This window comes from Kryptolebias marmoratus, linkage group LG15 (genome assembly GCF_001649575.2).
Source record: "Kryptolebias marmoratus isolate JLee-2015 linkage group LG15, ASM164957v2, whole genome shotgun sequence".
In the NCBI taxonomy this organism is placed as follows: Eukaryota; Metazoa; Chordata; class Actinopteri; order Cyprinodontiformes; family Rivulidae; genus Kryptolebias; species Kryptolebias marmoratus.
The window spans coordinates 12,998,604-13,008,489 of NC_051444.1; positions in this window are offsets into that span (position 1 = coordinate 12,998,604).

Here is a 9,886-nt window from a genome sequence, read left to right on the forward strand (position 1 = left end):
AATACCCAGTGAATGCAATGACAGAAAGTGTACAAAATGAACTCAAACAGTTCGGGTTCAATGTGGAACACAGATCATGCAGCAGTGACGTTATACAGCACTGATCGCACCAATACAAGATTAGCCCTGACTTAGGTATGATAAATGTAGTACTTTTACGGCTTACCGTAAAACCACTGTTTGCAGATTCTGTGATCATCAGGTGGCACGGGCAGCTGTGAGTGGATGAGTTGAACAGAAGCCAGAAAAATAACATTCACACATTTATGATTCCTATGGGGAAAATGGCCTGTGAAGGCAGTGGTGGGGCAGAATACAGAATGAAGAGCACAGTCGTCCAAATCCAGTGTAGGTCAGAAACTGTTGGAAAACAAAGACAAATGTTTATTATTTGCATCTTTTGTGGGAGGCCTTAAATCACATTAGGACTCAAATCAGATTATAAAGATTTCCAAAGAAAGATTTAATAGGAAATAAAAGTATTCAATTCAGCAAGACTTACAACACTCAAAACAGGAAAACAAAACATTGTCATTAAGAAAATTCAACTCAGTTTTCCTACAGGAAAATGTTTAAACCCCAAATTATTTTATAACATATTTTTGAGTGATTTATGTTAGTTTGGGCAACACAGCTAAATTTTGTGCCACCGTTATGTTTCAGCAAAGTGTGATAACCTTACAACCTTTAGTGGCGACTGACTCAAGAGAAATGACTATGTTTAGTAAACTAATTTTTTTTTTCAGGTGGTGAATAGGCCACTTTGAGAGTTTCGCTTATAATTTCATCATCCTAAGGCTTTTTCGTCCTGCCATTTGAATAGCGCTATGGCTTTTCTTGCATGTCATTGATGAATAAAACATTTGTTTGGATGAGTGTAGCAGCACTGATGTGAATCTTAATCAGTATGACAATGTCAGATTGTGAGGAAAAGTTCATTACCATTTCAGAGCTTTTAGACAGCACACTATATAATTTGTATGACTTGTATATTGGGTTTAATCACTTCATGTATAATAATAAATAAGCTACACACTGACAAGGCCTGCCATAAAAGTAAACTCAAGTCAAGACTGTCAAGTCAAGTTTTATATCATGAAAAAATGATAATGTATATTAATGATGTCATTTTATTTCTTCTGTGTTTTCATCTAAAATTCTCCCAATAAATTACTTATTCATAAAAAGATGGGTAATAAAACTTATTTTTCAAATGCAAATCCACATTATTACACACACAAGTTTTCCCATTTTCATACAGTCTACATCCGCTCCTTCCTTCCTTCCTTCCTTCCTTCCTTCCTTCCTTCCTTCCTTCCTTCCTTCCTTCTTTCCTCCCTTCCTTCCTTCCTTCCTTCCTTCCTTCCTTATGTCTCTGTTCCATTCTCCCCAGCTGGGATTATTTACCACCACATCCAGCAGTCTGAAGCTCCGCTGCTACTCTGCTTCAGGAACGCCTGCAGCCATGCAGCAATCAAAGCGAAACGTCATCCTCTACTACCTGCACCCATGGGAGCGCTGTAACGGAGAGGAAAGGATACAGCAGAGGGAAGGAGGACGAAAGAAGGGATGCAGATGGGGGATAGAGAAGGAAAAAAAGAAGATGAACATCTCAGACTGCTGGGGTTGAGTGAGCGTGAAAGAAACAGTGGAGGTGTAAGTGAAAGAGAGACTGGCAACAAATGCTTCTTCTCCTCATGAGCTGCATTGGGACCCACAGAGATGGAAGCAAGAACGGAAACAAGGAGAGACAACAGATGGAGACAGAGGGGGATGTAAAAGAGGATTAAAGGATGGGAGACAGCAGTGTATAGAAATGTTAAAGCTGAAGATGAGAGAGAGATAATATCAACTGCACGATTATCAGAAATGCAGTAAAAAAAAATACCCGGAAAAACAGGAAAAAAGATTGAGCTGGAATAATATAGGGGGGGATGGTCATTTAGTTAAACCTAAAACTATGTAGACCAAGAGGGTAAAAAATCTAAGAAAAAGGATGTTATAAACTGAAGAACAGAAAAGTAGTAGAGAAAATTTAGAACATTAAACAAGTGAAGGTGGAGATTTGACCATGAGAAGGTGAATCAAATAAAAAAACAAATTGAAAAAAAAATGTGATTAAAACTTAAAGAGAGGAATTCAACAGATGGAATTTGGATAGTAGATATGTAATTGAAAAGTCATGGGGTGAGCAAAATAAAACTAAATAAGCATTTAAATTAATACAGGAATGCAGCAAATAGATACAGCAAGAACTACAACAAAAAGAACAAACAATGTCTGCCTGTCAACACTTTTACACAATAAAATTAACATTTAAATTTGTGTTAATATTTAAGCATTCGTTAGTTTGTACTTGCTCAAATCTTTACAGTGCCAAAATAAATTAAATAGATCACAGGTATCAGGTATTTAGTGCTGAATAAAGTGAAGTTTTATATATTAATACAAGCTGTTGCAACAGAGAAGATAAAAAGAAAGCATATGTTCATTTTCAGAATTATTCTTCATTGTGTTTGATTTGCAACTAAACTATGATCCAGTGTTAAATTGAAGTATTTAATTTACAAATGGGTACTTTGTGCATTAGCATGGCATTAACATGTTTTATGCAAATGTTAAAATACAACCCGTAATTTGTGCCTTGAGAAAAACTCTTTGTTATTGCAAATCTCCTCTGATTCTTTAAAACAATTTTAAAGAGATTTTTTTTTTGTTTTACCTTAAAAATTTTAGTTCATAGTAAAGCCTTCTCATGGGAATAAGTTGAACTGCCTCATTTCAAGTTTTTTTGGCCAAGATGCCTGTACTGGTAATAGTACAGTCAGGCTTCATACAGCTGTCAACATTGATGCTTTGATTTTTCAGCTGATTTAACCTGTTAAACAGACAGTGTGTCAATTCATGACAAATCAACAATCAGCTGTTCAGAAAATCAGTAGCATCAGTGAACATTTGTGTCTTTTTTTCTTTAACTGTGTGTTAACATATAACTGGTGCTTTGACTATTTATAAAAAAAAAACTTTTACAGCAATACAGACTTTTAGACCTCAAAGAAATCTTCAAAGCTTTATATATGAGGTTAAAAGACCGAGTAAAGTCTTGATTGGAGATTTTTACCCTATGTAGAAAAAAATTGTTATTTGGCTAAAAATGATCAGGTTTGACTGGAAGGGTCACACATACAACTTAGTTTTAAAATGTTTTAATTTTAAACTTTTTTTAGGACTCGGCAAGGTCCATGAACTTAATAAAGTTTACAGATTTTTTAAAAATAAATCCTGAAATGTTTGTGCCGCTTTGGAAAGTTGTATTTTTAAAGAGAGTATTAGAGATGGGCTTAAGGGATGTGAGGGTGTTCGTATCCTTCAAATTAGCTGGACTGATACTGCAGTGTGCAAATGCAGAACAGAAGAAAATGTTTAAGTACCATATCTGAATAATATTGCATTTGTTTTCATATTTAATTGTGACTCATAGCTGCTTTTTAAGTTTTATTACTCATTTCAGTTCTGCTTTTCAACAGTTTATTTACCTATTTTTCATTATAATTGTGTTTCATGCTAACAGTATATACATACATTTGTGTGCTTTATTTGTACATGCACAAAACTTTTTAAATGGGCCTGACTGGACATATCAGTAATTCAAAAATAAACAGCTTGAAGCTGGTTTTCAAATAAGTCAGGGAGTTCCACCTCAAGCACAAGCTTTTCTCCAAATAGCTGCCAATGCAGAAAGCTCAGTCAATCCCCAATTACACCACGATAATGTTAGTCCCGCTTAATTGTCCATTAACATAATTATCACAGGCGGTAATTACCTTTCAAAGTAATGGGCGCCAAAATGGCCCAGTAGCTGAATTTTGATAAGTGCTATACCTAAATTAGACCCATGATGTTTTACCTGAGTGATAAAAATGCACCAGGGAGTGATTAAACCACAGAAGGAAAAAAAAAAAATTCTGAAATAATTAAGTGCTTAAGCTGCACAGATTTTTTCCCTTTAAACCTTATAAACAAACTAAGACACTATGATCTCAGCAAATAATGACAGTGAGAGGGCCGTTGTTGCTTCAGCAAACAAATGGGGCTAACGAAAGTGCAAAGAAAAAGTCAAGATTTGAAAAAGAAGAAAGGGTGCATAAAAATTAGACCAGGTTGTATGAGATTTTTCTGGACAAATTGCCAACATAGTCATGAGAAATAAACACAAAAAGTCATTAAATAAACAACATAGAAATATAACAAATAGAGTGAGCCAGGGACAAAGATGATGAAAACAGAGTGTCGGGATGCCTGCTGGGCCTCCTCCAAAGTGACAGCCCGATAAACACCTGAGACTCAGATGATGATGATGGGCGTCAAGGAGCGGAATCCAGCCTGGCTTTTGCTCGCTGCCTCTCGGCTGGTGATAATGGTAATAAACAGCAGCATAAGTAATCTTGCCACCTGTGTGGTGTGTGTGGGATGGGGTGGGGTGGGGGTGGGGGGTGTAAGTATGTGTGGATGCGTATATTTGCAGCATAAATGAGCAACCCTCTTTAATTTGACAGGGCTTTAGGGATGGTGTGTGTGTGTTGCCAGGATAAAAGGCAGATCAATTTGTGCCTCATATTAGAAGAGTGCATGGGTGGCCTTTCTTTCAGCTACCATCATTCTCTCATCCTTCTTCTTCTCCCAATTTCTTTAAACATCCTCTTGGCTTTGTAAACTTACTTAATTTCCTTCCATATGCTTCCATGGCATGGCTTTTCTCGGTTCCTTTTCCTCTCTTTCTCTCTCTCTCTCTCTCTCTCTCTCTCTTTCTCCCTCTCTTTTTTTTGTCACCTCAGGTGTCATATCTTTTATCAGCTTTTTGTGCAAAATATATGTGTCTCTATCTTCACTTTCCTTTTATCTACATTATCAGAGGGGCTGTCCAAAAGACACTGAGCATAAATGATGGAACAAAATGTGAAAATGGTAAAATACTCAGCAAGATTTATTATTACTAAGGAGCTTCCACTACAATAGAAATGAAATAAATCCAAGGCATTCTTCATTATAGCATTACAAAGACAGAGTGCACAACATGTTGATGTATTAATGGTTTGCATATTTGGAGCTACTGAAAGTAGACAACATGGCTATGGAAAGTCATTGTTACAATCTCTGAAACACATTCCTTTGTTCAGTTCAGTTGTTATGGTTGTGTCTGTGGGTTTATATTATGATCTAGCAGTGTAAAGGCGAATAGTTGACATTGCCATAAACTACACTCAGACATGCTGTTACATAAATTAAGCAGATATCAGCAAAGGGCTGCTCAATTATGACTAAAATACAGTACTTAACATGTTTAAAGTTTGCTTGTTAAAACATGGATTTGGCTTTGGTGTTGTTGCCCTTTGGGTCCAGTTGTAGGGAGGGGATGGGCCTGTAATTGGACGGCTACATACTGTAACTGAGCTTTACAGTCATTACACAGAAATCTGGGCCTGCATCAGCAGAATCTGTGGATTAGCCTGTAAGCAAAGAACTGGCTGACCTTAATTATTAATAATGAGCTGCATGCATGTTAATGCCTTGGAAATCCTGTAGCTCCTGACAGAGTTTCTAACAGTGATCACTTTAGTGAGCACTTTAATATTATATTCTATCACTGCAGGTCACTATAAAATGAATGAAGAGAAACTATAAAGCTTTTTCCCCATTCAAAATCTTTATAAAGATCAGTTATGGGTGATAAAAGCTACGATGTAAAGAACTCTACTGTAGCCTGACTGTCAAGGTCATTATAAAAATGGGGCAATGGAGGTCCAACTGGTTGAGTGGGCTTTCCTATGTCCGAAGCCTTAAAGTCCTCTTCTCAAGTCTCAAACTGACACTCTATACTGCATGCCATGTTCATCTCTATGCCCTCAGTTTCTTCCACTCACAGTGTTAAAGGAAGAACAAATGGTCTAATAAATATTTAAAAAAATTAGGATCCTGATTGGATTGGAAGGTTGTTCATGTGGATAATATTCTTTGTTATATCATTGCAGTTTGTCCAATTATGTTTTTATTCTTGTTGAGGATTAGCTTAGTAAAGAGGAGTGTGGCAAGTCTCTCAATTTACCAGTACATTCAAACTTCAGTCAAAAGCACTACATAAAGACTGACACATTCAAATTCAAGAGATCAAAACTGACCCTTTCTGTTGGGGGGAGGGAAGCTTCGTCTCTCCATGAGACTGCCACGAAAGTAGTGTGACAGTCTTGTGATTCCACACTGAAAAAGCAGTCTTTTGAGATGTGTCAAGCCTCTTATCAGGATACAACCTGATTGCTTCCCTGTGGAGGTTTTTGTCTAACAAGAAGGAGAACCTGAGGCAAAAAAGGAACATAAGTAAGGGAGTAAAAAAGATCCCATCTGGTTTTGGAAAAGCTTATAATGAACACAACGAAAGCTAGGGGGCATATTTAGTTGTTATATCCATGCATGGAGCAAATGAGTATTTTTCACATGGGTCAGCATCAACTTAAGGCACCAAAGCATATTGCTTATTTCAATCAACAAATTAAGAAACACATAGCTTACTGGGTGGCATGGCAGCGCAGTTGTTAGGGCTGTCGCATCACAGTGAGTAACTCAAAAGTTTCCCTAAGTGTGAGTGAGACTAGTTGTTTGTCTTGTTAATTTCTGTGTGGCCTTATGATAGTCTTAGAACCTGTCCAACTCTCGCACAGTGACTGCTGGAGATTGACACCAGCTGCTGCGGGACCTGGAAAAGAAAAATGGGTAAAAAAAAATTGAAGGATAGATGAATAGCTGTCACTAAATGTCACTCTTCTCATATTAACAAACTGTGGTTTGTGCTCATTTTATGTTTAGCTCATGTGATTTTGTGCAATGAGTGACTGAGGATGGGTTTTTTTTGCCTTTCTCTGATTTGCCAAGAGAGAAGGGATGTTTCTGTGTGTGTGTGTGTGTGTGTGTGTGTGTGTGTGTGTGTGTGTGTGTGTGTGTGTAGGCAATATCTTCAGTGTCGTGCAGACTCAACATCTCTGAACCACCAACCAAGAGGGGATAAATGGGATCATACAGTCACTCTGCCGCTGGAAGCTCTGAACCCAAAAGAAAAACTGGACTCACCTTTACGTGTGCTCTGCCACAAACTGCACAGCTCTCTTTAAATCACAAAGTGTCGAACAGCACTTATACGTGTTGAACAAGACCAGTGAAGCAAATACAGTAAAAGTAGAAGTTTACTGCGTGTGTATTTATGTTTAAAAGCATTTTTTTAATTCAGTCATAAAATAAATAGTTTACCAAGTTGAGCACATTTGCGTGTTTATGTGTGGGCTTGCATTTGCCCATGTGTCCTCTGTTTTTACAGTTTGCGTTCACACACATCTGAGCGCTACATGGTATACATGTGTCTGCTGACAGGAGAGTTAATTCAATCAGTTTCTGTCTCTGTGAGAGAGTAGGTGAAAACTGATCTAACGGGTTTAAAAACTGTTTCTGTAACAGGAGCAAATTAAGACAAGAAGATGACAAAAAAGAAATGACAGATCTGATGAAAATGGCTCTATTGGTTGGAAAAGCGGGGGAGGTGATGGCAGCTAAATGAAAAAAAAACATTGATAGATTTCCATTTTATTGTAATTTTTTGCTGTTTTTTTTTTCTATCTTTTTTTTCCGTTATTGTTAATTTAATTACCACAATTTTTTCAATGAGCCTGTACATCATACCAACCAAAAAATTTAGGCCCAAGACACTAAAGATCACTGCTGTTGTCAATATGATAAGTCGAAGGATTGAGTCATTCAGATATCAGACCACTTTTGGTGACCCATGCTTGCCTTCTACAAATAAATCCTTTCCTATTGCTTCCATGTTTATCTATAGTGAGCTGATAGCATAACCACACATTCTCAGAGATTAAGTTACATCCACTAGTTATTACCAAAGAACTGTGACCTGGAAACCTCAAATCCCTTCCAATTGCAATAGTAAGACAGCGTGCTATGATTGCATCTCACAACATGACCTCAAAAAGCATGACTAACTGAGCTTATAACTTTTTCCCAAACCACAAGAGTCAATGCTACTGGACACAACAAAAACCAAAGTGTCGCTATTTGCCATGTACATTGTTGCTTTGACACTGATTCATTATTTTTTATATAAATTTTATTATCTCAGGTTAGCCAGAAGGCAAACCTTGAATTAAAAAAGGAAGCCAGTCAGATTTAATGTAAATCAATGTAAAGCCAAGCTGATGCAGGTCTAATGTATGGGTACTGTATCTGTGCAGGTTTATGAGCAGCAGTCCTGAGAGAACAGACAGCAATCTAAAAGCAACAGCACATGTTGGCTTTTAAACATTTAGCTTCTACCTGAAACTTAGTAATCACCTTCGAGAGGCAACTGAATGCTTGACAGTAAAAAGAAATGTTTTTCTTAACCAGAAAAAAATTACACAGAAAATTTCAACAAATCTGTCAATTAGTCCATGTTTATTTTTCAGCAGCAATGTTGTAATAATGTTACAGCACAGGTGAGGTTGTGCTGTTGTGAACATGTGTTGTGATGCTGGGATGTTTACCACATCAGTGTCACTCAAGTGTAAGCAGATTTACCTCATTTAAATGCTAAAGAAAACAACTGCACCAACCAATCAGTTAGTTTGTCAGTCATTTCATCAGACAACCAGTTAGTCGAGCAATGACTGTAGGAAAAATTGATGGTTTCTCACTGCTCATTATCCATTCATCTCATTCAGGAATATAATGAAGCCTTCTCGGCCTCCTCATCCCTCCCTCTTTAAGGCTGTGCTAAAGGCAAGGCAGAGTCACTGATGTGATTCCTTTCGTCATCCAGATAACTTAGCAATTTGGAACCTGAGTTCATTCACAGTGTATGCACACAAGTAGCATTTTAGCTAAATGAGGCATCAGTAAATTGGAAAGCAATTTGAGAATGATGAAAGGAAAAGCCTCTCTCTCCTCCCTTACATTACATGTTGCTCTTCCTTTTCTGTGATGTCCCCAAGTCCTCTGATCTGTTACATGTGCTGACTGGGCAAGACAGGGAAGATGAAGGTAGGTGAAAGATTTCCTCTGCACTATCTGATCTGGGATTGTGCTGTGTGTTAAGAAGCTAGGCTACATCTTAAAATATTAGAGCCTAAAACATAAAGCTGATTGACAAACAAGATAAAGCATCCATCCATCCATCCATCCAACCATCCATTCTCGCTCACTCTGTACATTCTTTATCCTGTTCAGCTGATCCCATCTGTCATCAGATAAGAGGCAGAATACTCACTGTACAGAGATGCAATTCATCATTCAGCTCAAAATGAGGTATTTAATGTAAAACTAACATAAGATCAATAAGGTTTGACTGAATTATTTTTGTTATAATTATTATTTATAAAAATATAATAACACCACTAGATACTGAGTGACTTTGCACCCTTCATAGATAATACACAAACACATCTCTTGTGTTTTTGATAAACAAAATGTACTTGAGTGTTTTTTTTTAATTTGCCATTTTTTTGAGGGGTCATCTAAAAGAAAACCATGCTAAAATTTCAGCCTTACAGCTTTCATCAGCATGGATGTCACTTAATGCAAGAATTAAGGTCACAATATAATATCCTAAGGTTATAAAATACCTTTTATCAGTAACTTCTTTAGAGTTTTGTGTCTCATATATACAATAAACAGTTTATTGCAGGTAATGTGAAATTTTTGTTCAGACAAAACATGAGCGAGAACAAGAGATTGTAAAATGAAACACAACTTAACCACTGAAATTAGATTTTAACTCATCCATCTGTATGAACAGCCCCAGAGCCTCCTGTCAGACCTCAGTTAGCAGCCACCTGGCTGCAGAACCTGGATC